The sequence below is a fragment of the Nomia melanderi genome, chromosome 12, assembly GCF_051020985.1.
Source record: "Nomia melanderi isolate GNS246 chromosome 12, iyNomMela1, whole genome shotgun sequence".
NCBI lineage: Eukaryota > Metazoa > Arthropoda > Insecta > Hymenoptera > Halictidae > Nomia > Nomia melanderi.
The window spans coordinates 7,604,511-7,619,877 of record NC_135010.1 but is presented as its reverse complement, the minus strand read 5'-3'; the positions used below and the strand labels follow the sequence as shown (position 1 = coordinate 7,619,877).

The following is a 15,367-nucleotide window of genomic DNA, read 5'->3' as shown; positions in this document are numbered from 1 at the left end:
TTTTATTCGCACCGGCGCGGCTCGGCGATGGGAATCCAGCCTGATTATTCCGGAAATTCGGCATCGGAGCGTTTTACGGGGCGGACACTTACTCTCGCGCTTGGGACTTTTGGTGTACTTCTAACCCCTGGCATGATTTAATCCTTTGCACTGCGATGGTCACTCTGAGCGGCTACTTGATTTAGTACATATAAAATTATGAAATTTAATACTCTTTGCACTCGAGAGGTGGCTCGCCATTTCGTTTGATACAACAAAATTACAAAGTTTGATGTTCAAGTTTAAAATTCATTTAACTTAATTATCCATGCAACGTTAAAATAGAATAGTTCTATCCCTTAATCTCTATATTATTTATATCAATATTAATTATAAAACATATCATTGATATGTCATTAGAAAATGGGGAATATATGTAGCGAAACAATTTTCGAGTGCAAATAATGAAAGTGCAATAAAACTACCAGAGGGTGAAAATGACTCGTTCCTGATTTCTTCTTTTTACGATGGTTACGAAGATAACAGAGGTTTCTCTGAGAAATTGTTAAAGAAATTAATTGAGCAGTACTCAAACTGGATTGCAAATTGAAGTCTCACTAGATGTACTCTTGAAGTTTCTGTAGAGGAATTTCAGAAAGTGAATTTAATACTAGAACCACCGAATGGGTCAAAATTACCCATTCATGAATTATTCTTTTACAATTATTGAAAAGATAATAGATGCTTCCTTGCGAAGTTACTGAAGACATTGAGTTATTAACACGCAAATTGAATCATAAATCAATTGAAATCAAAATAGTTGTAGTCTTAGAGTCCCTACAGAAAAATTTGAAAACTTCAATTTGACTGCTCGGTAGTTCTAGTGTTAACTGCTCGGTAGTCCTAATGTCAATACTTCGTGTTAAGCTTCATAGAATGCCTCGATATGTGGAGTATTGAATAAAAAGAAAATGTTAAATATTTCTAGTGACACGACGATAGAAATTTGTTATAGAACATTGGAAATTGTCTGAAAAAGTGTCACAGTTTGAAAGATTATAAGAATTAAGTCTGATTATAATAATAATAATAAATAAAATAAATAGAAAACATTGAATTCTGCCACTGTAAATTATTTTAATTTATTTCCTTGTAAATAAGTACAAGTTGACACTCAACAGCTTTGAAAATAAATCAAATGCAAAAGATTAACCCTTTCGTTTCGATTGGTACTTATAGATATCATAAACATTTGACATTACAGAGAAGCTAAATGACTTAACGATAAAACTACCGAAAAGTGAAATCAAATTTTTGACATTCCTCTATAGAAACTTCAAAAGTGAATCTATTGAGACTTTAATTAATTTACAATCCTAAACGAATTTTTTAAATAATTGTTCATAGAATCATCTGTCATCTTCTTAGTAATTTCAGAAAGATGATACTTGATTAGTGCGCAGCCATAAGTTTCTCTTCTTGTAAATGTAATAAATATTTTAGTTACTTTTCTTTGAATACTTTTCTAAACTTTATTTATGAATTTTATTCATTTCCCAAAGTTTAAAACTGTTTGAGCTTTATAGAGAGTATCTTATAAATATTGGTTCAACTAGGAAGGAAATGTAATGTATTATTCGTAGCTTTTAGCTTCCCCTGCAAAGAGGTTATCAGATTTTCAATTCTAGGTGGAAATTTCGGTTAAACCCTTTAGGAAAGATGAAACATTAAGTAGAAGAGTTTCTCCGGCTCAATGAATATTTAAACACCTATAAAGAAGATTTAAAAAAGACATCTTTAGACAGGAAACGAAACGTCAATCGAACAGATTTCATTTGATTTCATTTGCAAATTATTTTTCTTGATAAAATCATCTTCTTACAGATATACCTCTTTCTCATTACTTACAGAACACGTTGTATACTGGACATATTACATGACGACACTCTGTCCTTCAAAGACTAGAATCAGAGAATGAATAATAAAAATGTCTTTATGGATGGCAAGTGTCTCGTAAGTTTCCATGAATCACCCTATAAATTTTAACGCGCTCGTTGTAAGCAACTTTCGACGGCAGTGAAGCGGCTAACTAATGTGATAAATAGCCAATGTGTCAGCTATTTATCGTCGGCTGTTTTAAAGTTCAACTGCAATTGTCGCGAAACTACTCCACGCGTCGGGAAAGTTTCGCCGTTCATTTCATAACGCGAACGTTCTTATTTCGCTTCCACGAGCCCAAGGGAATCTCTATAAGGGTTGAAATGTCAAAAGAAAGCTCAGCGGCGGCTGCACGCGCGAAAGTATTTTACAAGATTATTGTTTCATAATGTAACGCGTTATATAAATAGATGCTTTTGTTTCAACGCTTCGAGCCGCGAAGGCTACGACGACCGTAATGCTGAAAGGAAACACGTGAATGAAAGAACAAGTCACGTTCCCCTTCTTTCTTATAAAACTATTAATTATTGCTTGTAAAATGAATATTTTACAAATAAAATAAATACGACTACTTATGAAATTCTATTTTCTAAAACTATATACATTCTTCTTCATTAAACAATTGTTTTCTTTCTAGTAAAATGATCACTATTTTTAATTATTATTATTTAAGATAACATCAAAGTGTTTCAAACACGAAGAAAATCAATCTGTAATACTTCAAAGAATTATCTACTTCAAATGTGCTATTTAAAAATATATTTTTAAGCTTCACGTATAAAACTGTAATTAACATTTTTTAGTGCACATTTCCATGAAATACTGCTTCTATAATTTTGAATAATCGATCGGCTCTGTAATTTTTCTTCGTAGTATTCGAAATCACTGGAGAGTTACAAATAACAGGTCTCCATTAATTTAATACCGTCAACCGTTCGCCCTTCTTCATTGGAGACCGCCGGTGCAAGGGGGTGGAGCCGTAATAATGCATTCCCTATAATTTCACAGTTTCATGTAGACGGGTAACGATTCCGACAGCCAGTCTCTCCGATGGTTAATAACGCGAAGAATATTTATCACCGAGCTGCGCGCGGTTTACGATCCCTCTATCAGCTTTCACCGGTTTTTCCCTCCCTATCTGCAATTCAACTTGCGCGATTTTATTTAAATTCCGTATCAGTTCGAACGGTGGTGCTCTCCTCGATAATCCGGGGCGCTGGTTCTTTATGATGTAATTAATCGGTCGCCAAGAGTACCTGATACATTTTCAACCCTTCTCAATATCTAATCCTTGCTCAGACAAAAGATTATTACTGTAAAAATAATGTGTGTATGTGTATATTATCTCTCTAGATTTTTAAAATAATATTATTATTTAGAAAAATTGAAATCTGGGTTTTCTAGATTTTCAAAATAATGTTATACTTTAGAAACATTGAAATTTGATTTTTCTAGGTCTTTGAAATAACGTTATACTTTAGAAAAGTTGAAATTTGATTTCTCTAGGTTTGGAAATAACGTTATACTTTAGAAAAATTGAAGTCTGATTTCTTTAAATTTCTAAAGTAATGTCGTACTTTAGAAAAATTGAAATCTGATTTTTCTAGGTTCCCAAAACACTGTTATACCATCAAAAAATGATTTTTCTATTTGATTTCTCGAATAACATAATTCCCTTCACTCCATTCACATTGCAATATATTTATTCCTCGTCTAACCAATTTTCCTTAAAACCAACCCTATGCTACCAATTACGTTCCACCCTCAATTTATACATTCCACGTACCACTGACACGAGTAATATGCCACCCATCAAAGACATCCCATTAAACCCACAGTACGCGTTACACAAACGGTACACACACAATCACTGCAAAACTACACAATTTCAACAATCCAATGAGTCAAGCTTTTCCCTTTAATTGCACGGAAATCCCCTAAACAACCCAAAGCTCGAGCAGAGTACACAAGATTTAAACGGCGACGAGATTAATATGAAACGCGATGGAAATTATAAAGGGGTTGAACAGGTCAGTGTTTAACTGCCACGGTTGTGCTGTTTAGAAAACACCGTCGCTGTTATTGCGAGCAATAAAAAATGTTCCGTGACAGGGTATCAGCAGAAGCCCGGACAGATCACGGGAAGGGGGTGGTGTAAAAGCCAACAGCTCGCCTGCGCCCCTTTGTCCGCGGAGCGGACAGAGAGAAAAAACGGCCGCCGCGATTCGTTCGTAAAAAACACGATCGAAGAACGCGTCGGTCGGTTGTTCGCGTGAACCATCCGTCGACGAGCTGAAAACGAGTTTTGTCGCTAGAACACGAGAGCGGATCAAGCCCTTCAAGCCCTGCCCGCTCGGCACAATGCCGCTCAATAGTTAACGTCTTTGACCCCCTCCCGGTCGTTTCCCCGAACTTTTAACCTCTGACCTTTGCCGGAAGAGGAACGCTTCCGTTTAATCAGCCGCGTGTCACGCGACCGCGTTTCGCGGCCCGCAATTTTCAGCCGGCCCCATTCAGCTAGAAAGAAGTTTCATGATCCTTTCTGCTTCCGATTCGCCGTGAATGAGACTGGACGAAATGTCTTTTGAATATCTTGTCCAATGGAATGTTTGCATCTCGATGTGTGCAGGAGTGTGAAAAATAAATGGAAGAAACGAATCGTGTGATTATGTTATTAGGTGGTTGCACGTGGACAATTGTAGTTTGGAATTAATTGGAATTAGATTTACGGGGAAATGATTTTGGGAAGTATTATTTGTTGGTATTGCAAGGTGTTCTTATGGTCGAGTGGAGGAATAGATGTTGTGATTTGGAAGTATTATATTTGTAATGTTTTTGGAGTTAACACTGAGAAATTAGTGATAATGTAATTAATATAGAATATTAATACTATTTAATATAGTAATCTCGTTATAAAAGGTATATTCATAATAAGAAACTTCAATAATTATAAATTTGAAGTAAAACTTGGAAGTACTAAAGGTTAAAATCAATACTTACATTTTAGAAAATATTTGTCATTTTGAATGGCTAAACCTCATATCTCTCCTATATCTTAATCCTTTGCACTCGAGAGGTGACTCAGTTACCATTCGATTCGATATAACAAAATGACAAATTGTTATATATAACATTAAGTTCTGAACAATACATCGATATGAGATATTTATATAAAATAGGTTTGCTTCTCAATTTAATATGTTTCCTCATTAATTCGTTTTAAAAAATGTCTTTCTCATCGGGAAGTGTCGAATGTTTCTAGTGAAAGACTTCCGAGTGCAAAGGGTTAACAGTTCCCCCAAAAAACTAGATTCCAAATAAATATGAACCATGCTCCTATCCATCTTTCCCCAAAACGTTGATTTTCTACGGTCACTGGAAAATATACGCGATGTCTCTTTCGCGACGACGGTCCGCACCTCTTTCATCGCATTGTCGAGGATCCGCTCCTTGCAAAGGAATAAAGCAGGTACGGGCGACGCCTAAATTGCCTTCGTTAAGAACGGCGACACGCGTTTCGCGTTTTAATAGTGCCGTCGGAAAGACTCGGTTAGAGTAATTAATTCGAGCGCAGAAACGATACGCGGGGCGGTATCGCGCGGCTGCGGCGCATTCTGTTCGCCCCCTTTTCACCAATTTATTAATGCGAAATGCCGTTTCGAATTCAGACGTCAGACGAGGGTCTTGTGATTAAGCAACAGAGCGAGGTGAATATTTCTTAATTAATCACTCGTAAAGCGTAAAAATTTCGTTGTTAACAGCCGTTTAATCTAACCGTTTGTCCAGGCGAGGAACATTATATTCGACATCAGAAACTCGTTTAACGAGTGGCCGAGTCACTGAAGACTGTTTATTAAAATGTTAAATAAAGAGCGAGACACAATGTAGACGTGAATTGTCAATGTTATAATTGATTTTAAACTTGTAACTAAGTACAGAATAGTTTTGTGTTACGTTCGGTCGGGATAATGAATTCGCTTTTCTGATTTAATTGGAGGAATGGGTTTAGATTCGATGAATAATACCTCCGCAACGAGTCTGTGAGACATTGTGCAAGTTTATAAGTGTTTTATTGTTCGTAATAACGACGTTGATTGTATCTCTTGAAACTACTATTTCATTGCGCATTGTTTGCAAGAATTTTTTCGAGTTGGCAAGGGTTTCTATACTTTTTCTCCATCGATTGACCCGATAGGATACTGTTCCTTGCCAAAAAGTGGCTTTATGGAAGCAGTTCGTATTCTGTAACCGTTAATATGTCAATATGCACTCTATTATAGACTCCAATAACTTACAGTGTACCCGAAAAACATTCAAGTAAATACTACTTACATTTCAATTTGAAAATGAATATCAAAATTGGAATTTACATTCTCATTCACGAGACTTGTTAACATTGACAAAACTATTTACAGAATATTTATATTTCAACATTTAAATATCAAAAACTAAAAAAACAATGAGAAAACAATATAAGTATAAAATCAAATATTTACGAAACGTCTCCATGTGAATATTCAAACGAAAACTAAGAAAAGACTGACAAAATCACGTGAATATCGACAAATACTTATAAGATATTTTTACCTCGATACTGAAGCATCAAAAAATAAAAGAGAATAAATAAAACGGAATAACAAAATCTCTTATTTTTATTTATAAACAAATCAACTTCTCCACAAACGATCATGCAATCTTCCCGATACCGTAGTTTCGCAACAGAATTATTGTTCAAGCCTCTGCCGGTCTGTTCCTCTCGTTTATTATTACCCTGATGAACCCCCGATTGCATCAGAGCAATAATTCCAAGTTAATTCGCGGAGATTCTTGGTTTGCAACGCTGTAGCATCGTGTCAGAGATCAGCCAGCGAGCTCCTCGCAAGAAGCTCCCAGCGTGGAAAGAACTTTGTGCCCCTGCAGGGTTCATCAAACCATCCGGAATTATCTTTTAAGCGTCTCATCACTGTCCGCCTGGCTGCCGGTTCCGCTCCACCTCTTGCCAGGAGAAGCGCGCGTATTTGGTCAGACGTCTAGACACTACTATCCGACGAAGGGGCGTCTACTATACGCGTACGTCTCCAAGGACGGCTGAAGGGAAAGTATTTCTTATCTCACGACCTTGCACGGCGAGCAGCGAATCGACGCTCGAATACGGTGATTCATCGACTCGCAGAATCAACGCGGAGGTTAGGTGATGCGACCTTCTCAGAGGGTCGAGGGAATTATTGAACGACTGAACGTGAGAAAGATTGGAAATGGGGGATAGAATGAAATATCGTGGGAAAGATTAAAATAAAATATTGTGAAAGATGAAGTAAAGATTAAGATGAAATATTGCGAGAGATGAAGTAAAGATTGGAATAAAATATTCTAAAGAATATAAATTGAGTAAAATGGAAGTTAATATAATATGTAAGAAAGATAATGCATAATAAAATAATGTAACGCTATAAAGATAAAATAAGAAATCGAATAATGTCATGAAAATAACATAATGAATGTTAGATTTAAATGCTAAATGAATAAGGAATTTTGGTAATGCTTGAACCGTCAGTCATATAAGATGTGTATGTATACGAGAAAGTGAATTGAACGCGTAGAACAAAATTTCGTCGACTGGTTTTGTATTAGAACGAAGATTTTTATTGAAGATTCAACTAGAAAAAATTGATTGAAAATAATATAAAAATGGAAGGAATTCTATTAATACTTCTATGTTGTTCTGAAAAGATATTAACAAACTATAAATGCATCAATATCTGTAATGTAATATTATTCGGTAAGATTTAACCAATTAGTCTGACCATTGTTTATCTCCTCTACTTATATAATCAAAATATTCAAAATGGTTAAAAATAAATACGCTGCAAAATAAAAATGTTAATCCGCACGTTCTTCACGCTTGCACTGGCACTATAGCTGCGTTCTGTGTTCGAGCATCAGTAAATTGAACGCTAGAGTTTAGATTCCCCCTCGTAACTAACGACAATTTGTTGAGCGACAGTTTAGTCGCAGTCGCTCGTGTAAAGCAGGGAAAAAGTTTCGTGCCTATGTTCGCGCGTACTTGACAGCGTGATTTAAATTATGTTACGGCGTTGCAAGAGAACGGCATTGAAGATTAAATCGATAGAAAAAAAATATACAAAAATATAGTTGCAGAACGTCGAAATAGAAATTTCAATTCTGTCAAATACAGACAGTCACGCTGACGAAATTGTTTCAGCTGCTCCGTACGAGCGACTGCGGCCAGACGGTCGCTCAACAAATTACCACGAGCATTGTACGCATCGTGTTGGTACCATTAACACGTAGGTTGCTGCAAAAGTTTCGAAAATCTATCGACAGAATTTATGTTTTTTTCGTAGAGGTTAGAAAATGCTGACATAATACAATTGGGAAAGTATTAACGTTGACGGAGAATGCTTCGAGAAACAATAAAACTATTAATTGTAACTAGTTGAATAATTGTATTCAACACTTGTTAGTGAATAATTAGTTCAAACTTATTTTAGATTTTTAAGGTTAAAAACTGCTAACAGCACAATTAGAAATGTATTAATGTTGAAGGAGAATATTTAAGAAAACAATAAAACCATTAATTATATCTAATTCAGTAATTATATTTATATCCTATTAGTGAATACCTAGTTAAAACTCATTTTAGATTTTTAAGGTTAGAAACTAGTGGCATAGCACAATCAGAAATGTATTAATATTGAAGAAGAATATTTCGAAAAACAATCAAATAATTACTTATATTTTCGTGAATAATTTTATTCAACAATTCTTAGTGACTAATTACTTCAGACTTCTTTACGACTGTTTTCATATTTTATCGAAACTTCTCCAGCAATGCACGAATGTTCTGGGGAATCCCTTCATTCCTGCCGGAACAACCGTGCACGCGTTCTGTGTGAATAAATAATTCCGCGCTTCGTTTGGAAGGGATAAAAGCAAGACCGGCATCGTCCAATTAATAACAATATTGCTTTCAGTACGTATATTAATATTAATAATCATTATTAGTGTTTCTGTCTATACGGATGAGAGGAACAGCTGGGAAATCCGCGGATGTTAAATGGTCGAATTGTTACGAGCGGAAATACCGGGTTGCCATTTAAATAAATTACAAGCAAACCTGGATTACGATTATTAATTGTCTCGGCTGTACCGTGTTGTGCTGCGCGTTAATTATGACATTGCGACAAATATTTGTCACAAGAATACAGTGAATAAGATATTTGTAATTTAAAGGAAGACCACAAGAGACTTAACACTAGCTTTACGGACATTTAATCTACAGTTTATTCCACTGTTCCTAAAAAGTTTGATGTCGTCCAATCGCATCAACCGAAATCAACGTAAACATTCACTAAATAATGCTTGTGAAACATAACACACGTCAAATTCACACGTTCCGCAAACCAACCGTTAAAAAGGGGATAATAATTTCTTAACTACAAGGATATCAACAATATCCATGAAACAATAAAAGAAAGTCTCTAATACTAACACAAAGAACTTCATTCATAAAACCAAAGCAAAAATAAATTTAAATACTAAAATAATTTCTCGGAAAAATCCCAAACTCACCTAAATCACCAAACTCAACTAAAACTATCCCTCCATCCAAATCACCTAAACTACCATTCGAATCCACAAACACCTACAGTAACTCGAAAATCCCATTCGCACCTAAGTAACAAAAAGGAACCACTCACAACTCCATTCACAGAACGAATCACTAGACGGAGCTAAAAACATCTAAGACGCTACAGGTCCGAGCACGAAAATCTCAACGAGTGCCCTGAATAACCATCGAACACTGATTATTCTCCGAGCACTGTATCCCGTACCAGCCGGCGCTCGTTACGTATAAGTAATTACGAGATTATCAGCGCGGCGATAAAAGGGAACGCGGCGTTCAAGCTCGCAATCCCGTTATCGTCTTGCTCATCGCGGCCAGCCTGAAAAAGGACCCCCACACTGGTGCGACTACACGCGGTCGGCGTGTCGTTATCACTATCAATAGCCTCGATACGCTCTCTCGCGGTATGAAGAGAGAAAGAGAGAGAAAGAGAGAGAACGAGAGAGGGAGAGGGAAAGAGCGCGAGAGGAAGGAAAGAGAAAACGATAGAGGCACGTAGGTGGTGTGTGCAAGCGCGTTGCAATAAACCACGCTTTATCGCCTTACGGTTGAAACTTCTCGAGCACGCTCACGTGGTTGTTGAACCACACACAGGTTCATTGGCTTCGGACCGCGGCTAGAAAATACCGTGGACACGTGCCACGACCGCCGCGACGCTTCGCGTGTCCTTATAAATCATTTTGCTTGATTCTCGTTTTTCCCGTTTTTTCGCTTCTTTCTTTCTGCCTTTTATTTTCCACCCTTTTCTTTTTTCGGTCGCCGCTTTTTTCCCCGCGGTTTACCCGGCGACGGGAAACGAGCACGCTGGTTGCGCACGGAGTCACGTAGCCGCTTGCCAAGGAGAAAAAAGGTAAATATGCACGGTATCGGTGTTATCGCGGCGATACGTTTTATTTGAAACGCAACGGCGGATCGTGTGCACAGCGAATTACGATTTATCGGTGAACGAGCTACCGTTTCTGTGTCGTAACGTCTTTATTGGTGCTCGCGGCGCGAGGGTGACTTTGCTCGGCTGTTTATTTCTTTTACCGGACTTAGTGTTTTAATGCGGTTTTGCTTTATAATAGGTTTTTATGTAATTTCTGTAGCTTTCATTGTACGTTTTTGTGCAATTTGTATGATTTTCGTTATACGTTTCTCTATAATTTGTATGCTTTCCATAATACACTTTTATATAATTTTCATAATCTTCGCAATACATTTCTATACAATTTTTAACACTTCCATAATACATTTTTATATCATTCTTATAATTTTTATAATTTTCATAATTATATAATTTATAGTTTTTGCGTAATTATGTAATTCGTCATTCTTATAACTGCACAATTTATAATTTTAATAATTGTGTAATTTAACATTTTTATGATTTACGGTTACAGACATTTATTAAGATTTTTTGCAAGGAAGATAATATAAAATTTGAAATTCTGAATAAAATTAGATTATTGATGTTGAGGAATTTGTCTTAGAAGAGTAGATAGTTGCAATGTATGCAGTCTGGTATTTCTGTTTTACAAAGCATTACACGTCATCGAATAATTTCTCCGTATTAGTTTATAAAAATAGGAATTATGAAACCCACGCATTCTATTGAGGACTCGGGTTAAAAATAAAGTGAAAATCTCGACTCTTCATCAAACCATGTACTCCGTTGTAATATACAAGCTCTTGTACGGTATATCAGGGTTGGGCTTTGAAACAGCTGCCTCTTATCTTGCCGAACCTCGTCCTGTATGCTAGTAATTACTACTTGACGGATATTTATACAAATCTCTATCTTTGTGCACTGGTTTATATAAAGGAGGGAGCAAGTATAATCTTATCCGGATTTTAAAAATTTTATTGAAATCTGTAGATACTCCAGTTATTTACAACTGCTTCTTTTCATCTTTCATTTGATTGAGAAAATCAAATGTCAAGGATTCACGAGATTTCAGTCGACTAAAAAATGACAATTGAGTCGGCCTGTACTAATTTTAATTAATGCCCATCCATCAAAGGAAAATAACAGAAAGTCCCACAAACACTTCTTTAACGCTAGAACCATCTAACGAACAAAAATAAACTACCTTAGATTGTTTTATTTATAATTTTCCAAAACATAAAAATACTTTCATGACAAATTATTAAATGAATCGAATTATACGTAAGCAAATTACAGCACAATTTAATTAAAGTCTCAATATAAATATTCTAACAATTTGTATAAGAAAGAAACAAGCAATATCACTCCGTCTTTTAATATTAAAATCAAACTATTGCAATCAAATATGCAATAATTCCAATATTTAGACATTAGATATTACAAATTAGGTTCACAAAAATAATTAATTCTCAACAATTATTATCGAACTTAGGTTCACAAAAATAGTTAATCCTCAATACTTATTATCAAACTATAATCTCCACAGTATTAAAACCAAACTTTTGCAATCAAATAAACATTAATTCCAATATTTAGTCATCGCATATTACACATTAGGTTAACAGAAATAATTAATCCTCAACAATTATTATCAAACTGAAATCTTCACAGTATTAAAACCAAATCTTCCGCAACTAGTTCCAAGTATTCATCCCGACAAATCACTCAGAGAAAGTTCCTCATTTTCGCGCCACGTGGCACGTAATCGGTCTCCGTCGCACGCGTCGCGTCGCGCGTGCGATACGCGGTGAATCCTCGTCAAAGCCAAACATCCGCGGCACTCGGCGGCTAATCAGCGGCAGGTGAACGAGCCAAGAATTTGTCACGTACAAACGAGTGAGCCTCCTCGTCCGCTGGCACCGGTTATTCCCCGGTGGAAGTGCGGACGCTGCGGACGCCGGGACGCTTCTCTTCGATTATTCACTGGGACTCATCGTCACCGGGGACCAGCCATGTCTAACTGTGCGATCGAAATAGAGCAAAGCTCTCAGACCCTGTGCATACGAGCACTAGAGCTGTTACTTATGAATAGACAGCAGATCTTATGCATTCATGGCAAATAACAGTGCGCAGAACGTGAAACAAAAAAATCTTTCCAAGATTCTGCAATTTCGACTTGGTCGTTGAATTTAAGAATGCTATTACTTCGTTTTCGACTTATTAACACATTTTCCGTGAACAACGCTCTTTTGTAAATCATTAAAAAGGCTTGAACTTTACAAAAATCATTTCGTATCGTACTTCACGATCGTGTTAACAATGCTAACTGATAGACTTTTTATCAGTCTTTCTATATATAAGAATGAACGAACATGTCTTTCTGTTTCCTGATACAATAATACAAGAGAGCGAAAGCTTTTACATGGACGTTGGCTATAGATAACATATCCATACCACAACTCTATAATCACCGATGGCATTGAAAGGGTTAAGGTTCTTAAGAAAAGGAACTGGTTTCTATTTAATCCTCTTTTCCTCGCGTCACCTTGAGGAATTTTCATTATATACAAAGATTCACTATCTTCACTATCCACACATCGAGACGATTATAAATTTTATTATCAAAATTACATACAACACGTGTGCACATAAATAAAACATGCTTGATACATGTGTTATACAGTTTCTGTTTAGTCTTTCTAATTTGGAAATATTATAGTAATTTAAAAAGTTAGTTAAACGATGGTATTCTCGTGAGAACGTGTTCTAAGATTTCAAGGTAGTATTTCAAGCTAGTGTAAATAAAGTAAAACGATTTACGATTTTTCTGCACGTAGAATGAGCATTTGTCGCACCGCGTGTATGTCGGTTCACTGACCACGCGTGCCGCGATCGAAGTGGAAAATGACCGTGCCCGGTCAGACTACGTGCTAAGGTTTCAATTCGGATAAGAGGTCGCGAACCGCTTCTCTTAGAATCCCCGCTATACCCCTCGCAGATTTATACGACACCGTGAATGAGAATCCGTGTCGAGGATTGTCGCGGGACGGGGTGAACGCGCGACGCGCAAATATAAGATCGAGACGGTCTCACCGCTTGAAACGCACAGATTGCTTTTGAGTTCTGGTCGAAGGAATATCCTACCGAGTGTTGTATAACTGGCCCTGCAAAGGGACGTGGTGGTTTTGTATGGAGAAATATGTTTTACTTCGGTTAAGAGAAGTACTCGATGAAAATAGTCAAATTTTGTAAATTTGTTCGTTTTTGGAGGTTAGTTGAGGTTAGTTTATCTAAGGTTTTTTTGTAGGATTGCAGTGGTTAGAAGATATTTTGAATGAGAATCTATTGTTCTATGAAATTTGACACACGATTTTGGACTTAATGTATATTGTTCCTGTTTCTGGATTTTCTACTTTTATTACATTTTTGTGGAAGTATATATTCTAAATAAATAATTTTGATTAAAGGAATGAATAATAGGTAATATTTGTCGATATTTTGATTCGTTATTCTCGAGTTGTAAAGGATGTGCGCGTTGAAGGTCATAATTGATTTCAAGTAGAAATGTACAGTCCATGGTCAGACACCTGATATATCCATACATTCTATCGTATAAATTACGCTTATTAATAGAAAATTTGTACTCTTACAATTTAATTAATTTCCTCGCTTCTCATTTGATATTCAACGATTATAAAAATAATGCGATTAATAAATAAATTAATCTACATTGGTAAACACGAATTATGTAAACGACGTTCAGCATTGCCCTTATTTTCCAATTAACATACTGCACACTTCAGGCAATCAAAGGTATAATCATTTCGTGATCAGTAATTCATAATTTAATCACCACTAATGGTTAACATCCATTTCATTGTTTCGCTAATTCATTAATAATGATTATTCACTGCCCAGCGATAATGGTGCAACGGGAGTTACATCACGCTCCATCCGGACGGTGTTTCAAGTGCTTAAAGAATTAACGGGCAGGATATAATGACGGAGATCGAAGTGGAAAATGACGGTGCCGCGTCAGACCAGACACATTCCACTTTCCGCCCAGCTTTCCGGCCTTCGCACTTATCAATGTTTGAACCGGCACCGTTCAATCTCGTCGGGTGTCTATCGTTAATCTATTTTACGCCCTGAAAGTAGACTGAATAATTAATTTAATCATCTTCGATGATCAAACACTCTACCGAAGTTGTAATTTGCAAATATATTCTTCGTTATACACGCGACTTATCGCTCACGCGACCAACGGTATCAATTAATTAAGCTACGTCCACTAACATAACGTAGATGGAGATATTTCATGGAATTCATGACTTATTTGAAGTTTCATACGGTTCAAATATCTTTCGATCTAGATTTCTTTCAAAATAGAGTAATTTTCGAAATATGAGTCTTATAAAACGGTAGATCCATTTATAATCTATTATCGGCGCGATTATCTCATCAGTGGCATGTTGACTGTCATAGTTTTTGCCATTAGGGTGATATCGTGATAAAGTACATGGATCGAGACTTGACTTGCTGTCAGTGAAAACATCTTGACAACGTAACGTGTTCATGAAATCATGATTTTTTAGTGTAATTGCTGTTGCATTGAAAAATGTGTACAGTTCAGAGATCGATGTCATTCGCTAACATTCTACTCAATTGTATATTATCGTAGTATTTATTAGCTTGTTTGCAGAATTCGTAAACGACCATTCAGTTTTAAAAGATTAATATATTTAAGCTCGTCTGTATTAAATATTAATTCTACTCATCTACTGCGAACAAATGTTCCAAATTTCTAATATATACAAAAACAACCAAGAACATTTTCGTCGCAGCAAACATTTTCAAACAGTCCATTCATTTAAAAAAATTCCAAATTCCAAAAACAACCGTTAAAACCATACAATCCCAAATCCCAAAAACTG

The 15,367-nt window shown here is 36.1% G+C and overlaps 1 protein-coding gene across 9 annotated transcripts in view; it reads right to left on the bottom strand.

Annotated features, from left to right (window-relative positions):
• Positions 1-15,367, bottom strand: part of LOC116426273 (protein FAM135A) — a 48,237-nt gene that overhangs the window by 22,334 nt on the left and 10,536 nt on the right. The window contains exon 1 of one of the 9 annotated variants that reach the window (XM_031974997.2): positions 9,613-9,843. The exons of 6 other annotated variants lie outside the window; for them this stretch is intronic. The gene's annotated coding sequence lies outside the window, so the exon portion shown is untranslated. Of the gene's footprint in view, positions 1-9,510; positions 9,844-15,367 lie in introns of those variants that run through there. 2 more of the 9 variants (XM_031974994.2, XM_031974995.2) reach the window with 2 other exon arrangements.